The 5,000-nt window shown below is 35.4% G+C and overlaps 1 long non-coding RNA gene across 5 annotated transcripts in view; it reads right to left on the bottom strand.

Moving 5' to 3' along the window:
* LOC136842659 (uncharacterized) overlaps nt 1-5,000 on the bottom strand; it is a 542,312-nt gene that overhangs the window by 126,503 nt on the left and 410,809 nt on the right. The window lies entirely within an intron of this gene.

Raw genomic sequence — 5,000 nt, 5'->3', positions numbered from 1 at the left:
TCAGAGTCTTGTGAAGTATATTCCTTTTCATGAATCTAAGCTCTTCATTTTTTTAGTCACGGGCAAGGCAACTCATACACTGTTACCAGTTTAAGTTTTCTGTAAAAGAAAAGTATCTGTCTGTCAGTCCGCACTTTTTCTGTCCGCCCTCAGATCATAAAACCTACTGAGGCTAGAGGGCTGCAAATTGGTATGTTGATCATCTACACCCCCAATCATCAAACATACCAAATTGAAGCCATCTAGCCTCGGTAGTTTCTATTTTATTTAAGGTTAATTTCAGCCATGATCGTGCGTCTGGCACCGCTATAGGTGCCAACAACACAGGCCACCACAGGCCCGTGGCTGAAGGTTTCATGAACCGTGGCTGAGAGTTTCATGCAGCATTACACGCTGTACAGAAAAAACGATTGCGCCGAAGACACTTCGGAGCAATTTTTACTTTTTTTTTTTGTCTACAGTGTGTATCTTGTCCTATCATTGTTTGTCTTGCTGTGATGGAATTTAATGTAACAGTTCTTCGGGTTATCATAGAGTGAATTTGTTTTCATTCCAACTTAAATTTACGAACAGTTCGGTGAAAAATATTTTTCCCCCAATTTTCAAACAGCGCCCAAACCGTTATTCTCTCAATCGTTACCCTGAGGCTGACCACGAAGAATATGTTTTCATGCATAAATTTAAATACTGAGAGAGAGAGAGAGAGAGAGAGAGAGAGAGAGAGAGAGAGAGAGAGAGAGAGAGAGAGAGAGAGAGAGAGAGAGGAGCAAATGAGTTTCTGAACCAATCTCAGTCTAACATGTTTACTAAAATATCACGTAATATTTTTTGGCGAGTTCTATGGCTTTAGAGCACTTGAAAAATCTTTTAAATTCATATAAAATCTTTATAGATGTTTTTCCACTCTTTTGTTTACAATTTTTAGTTTTCTGTAAAACAAAACTATCGTGCCGGCTTTGATTGTCCGTCCGCACTTAATTCTGTCCGCCCTTAGATCTTAAAACCTACTGAGGCTAGAGAGCTGCAAATTGGTATGTTGATCATCCACCCTCCAGTCATCAAACATACCAAATTGCAGCCCTTTAGCCTCAGTAGTTTTGATTTTATTTAAGGTTAAAGTTTGACATAACCGTGCTTCTGGCAAAGATATAGGATAGGCCACCACCGAGACCACTGAAAGATAGATCTACTTTCGGTGGCCTTGATTATACACTGCAGCGGCTGTACAGAAAACTCGATTGCGATCAAGAAACTTCGGCGCTTTTTTAACTTGTTTTTATTTCATCATGTTGCCGCCATGACGAATACCATGCGAAATATTAAATGTACATTCTTTTCACTCACGAAACGAAGGTTTTCTTGCATACATCATGCACAGTCAATCAAGTAGATGTCTTGCCCATGCGCATGAATATATAAAGAAGCTATCCACCATTACCGGGGGCATTGTTGATCTAAAGGTTGCTAATACACAACAATCAATCTACACCTTAGAAGGCTTCGCGTTGTGGCGTATTAGGTTGGGAGAATTTCACAATGAAAAGGATTTCATGCATGATATAGTAATTCTGCCGCACAGGAGGGAAAAATTTTATGCAAATGATTTTGATCGAGTTTCCATTCCGTCAGATGAAAATGGAGCGTAAAAGTGAATGATGTTCATTTTATTGTTAATTGCATTTATCGCTCACATTTCTCATTTTGCATCAATTCATTCGCCCATGAAATTTACGCGACCATTTTCCAGAACGGATTATCAGTACTGTCGTAAATCAGAACTGATGTTTATAATTGCCGAGGTAGTGGGGTACTGCTCGTTAAAACATCTAAATGCTCGGACAGTCTTATTGAAGCAGTGTTAAAATGGATTAATTAAAACGGGAGTGTTGGGCTTTCACGCCGATATAAATAAAATCTGCTTTTCCCTTTTTTTTTAGGTTCCAGTATATTTTCGCAGTTAATATTATATATATATATATATATATATATATATATATATATATATATATATATATATATATATATATATATATATATATATATATATATATATATATACATATATATACATACATGTATGTATGTATACTTATATATACACACACGTATATATATATATATATATATATATATATATATATATATATATATATATATATATATATATATATATATATATATATATATATATATATATTATATATATATATATATATATATATATATATATATATATATATATATATATATATATATATATATATATATATATATATATATATATATATATATATTATACTTACATCTGTAATGTAATTGAGAGAGAATTAAAATTAATTCCAATTGTTTTAATTACTAGAACTGTGGGTTTCCACTCGCCCCTTCATAAACTCTCTCCTTCATTCCCCAATAAGGACTGCCATAAGGCCTTGCTCCAGGTGACCTTCAAAGATGCCTTCCTCAACGATGCCAGACAACGGGCAAGGGAGGGGCCAAAAAAAAGAAAGTTGGTGCCCCGCCTATCCTGAACCTTCCACGAGGGTTAGATGCCATGCAGTCATTATAGAAAACGTGACAAAGATTGACCTTTGCGCTACCTATGTTGGACACGATGCGTAATCCCCAAAGGTTATTTATAGACGATGCAACAGAAATCGAGAGAGAGAATTGCTCAGAACGCCACCAAGGACAGATGTCCTTAATCTTGCCTGTCCCTTGAACCTTCCACGTGTTCGACCCCGAGGCTCGAACCAGTATACTTTGTAGTGGCATTTTAATTCACCCCACTTATCGCCAGCGCCCTATCAAACGAGGACATCGTCATCTTGACGAAGGTAATGTACTGGAATATGGTTTCTTAGTCAGTTACCATTCCTGTTATTTCTCTGCCTGATTTTTCATTTATTTTCCATTATGCAGTCACCTTCAGTAATTTGTGTTGGAGCATTCATTGTTAACCTAATTATGCATTTCATGTTGAACTGAGTTATTTGGCACCATCTGTGCATCTCCCTCAGTCCCTTTAAGCTTCTTATTATTCTTGTAAGTAACCGTCTTGCATACTTTTGCAGATAGGCCTCGACTGTGGAATCACTTGGCTCTATCCATGTGCAGCCTGGCCCCCTCTCTACTCCACTGCAATGTTTGCTGTTATGAAAACATTGTCAGGGTACAATATTTATTCTGTGTAGGATTCATTATTTTAGCAGGCCCTTATTACTACCTGCCCAGTAATCCGTCATTCTTATGATCTGTGTTGTTATGTAAGTATAATTAATTAAGAGAACCTTTGAGTTTACGTAATTTTCCTCACATGAAGAAGGCCTTAAGCTAGAGATTTTCCCTTGTTTGTCTACGAATTATCCTAATATTGAGTCAGATGTGTAATAGAAATAAGGAGCTCCTGTGTTCATCTGTCGCCGCCCAGAATCAAGTAGTATCCCTTGACATTCATAGAAATATATAAATATATATATATATATATATATATATATATATATATATATATATATATATATATATATATATATATATATATATATATATATATATATATATATATATTATTTCAGAGCTTACTATATCTTGGCAGATGAGGCAATTATATTGCATTTTTCATTAAATACCGATTTCCATAAAACTTGGAATTATCAACGAATGTGAGGGAAATTATAATTACAATGATAGATTTTATGCATGTCATAAATAGTCTTTTGTTCTTCAAAATTAATTTGCCACAAATCAGAAACCAAATTGGTGAAAGTGTTGAATATTATTCGCATAGATTCAACAAAGGATTTACATAATTGGTTATTATTCAGACCATTGATGTTGCTTTGAATGAAAGTATTTTTTAGCAAGATCATGTTGAATAAATATTAAAGGTAATCAGACTCCGTAACCCCACTGCCGGGTTCATATCACAAATATATATTTGAAGAATTCACAAACACGTGCGCACACATATGCATGCATACATGATGCATGCATACATACATACATACATACATACATACATACATACATACATACATACATACATATATATATATATATGTATATATATATATATATATATATATATATATATATATATATATATATATATATATATATATATATATATATTAACTTTATCATATACACAATTGTTTTGTACATTAGTACAATCACTAACAGGACCTCATTCAAACTGGATGGTATCTAGTGGAGATCTTTATTAAAAAAAGTTACAAGCTTTCTAGGACAAACAGTCCTCATTGTCAAGTAACAATACAATTGACCAGACACGTAGTCCAGCTGTATTTATATCTGTGTGCTGGGTTCTTTAACCCTTTCATTGCCCTCCTCCTCCTTTGTGACCCAGCCTTCGTGACCTTGGCCTTTCTCTGCCGGCTCCTTCTTCCAGGTGTGCATGTTCCGTGCGTCCTCGTGGGTTTTTTTGTCTCTTTACTACTGTGGAGTATACAGTTTTCCTTGATACGCTGTCTTCAAAGCCGTTTCCAGTGTTCCCTGGCATTGTGTTGTTAGCTCATGTTATGAAGGAGTTCTCTACAACCAGTGTGGCCGTTTTGTTGGTGTTCCTGTACAAAAAATTCATATTTTCCCAGTCTATTTTGTGGCCTTTTTCCCAACAATGTTTGGTAACTGTCGACGTCTGACTATAATGTATTATGTTCTGTATGTGTTGTTTGCTTCGCTCTTTGCAGGATTTGCCGCTTTCGCCGTAGTACCCATCTTCACAGTCTAGACACGCTGCCATCCCCTCCTCTTGTCTCTCCCCCCCACCCAACCGACTTTTTGTTTCTAACTAGTTTATTCCTAATGGTGTTTTTATAACTGCCTATCAATATGAAATTATCTACCTTCCTGTTAATGGGTGTAATGGTGTTGTTGTCCGGGACTGTAATTATTTTCTTCCCTACCAAATGTTACTTTCCTATCCTTTCCCTCTCCCCAAAACAGTTTTTTCTTGCTTTAATGTGTGCCCGCTCCCACCA

The sequence above is a fragment of the Macrobrachium rosenbergii genome, chromosome 10 (assembly GCF_040412425.1).
Source record: "Macrobrachium rosenbergii isolate ZJJX-2024 chromosome 10, ASM4041242v1, whole genome shotgun sequence".
NCBI classification, from domain to species: Eukaryota; Metazoa; Arthropoda; class Malacostraca; order Decapoda; family Palaemonidae; genus Macrobrachium; species Macrobrachium rosenbergii.
Note: the sequence above shows the minus strand (reverse complement) of the source record. Positions and strands in the feature narration are given on the sequence as shown.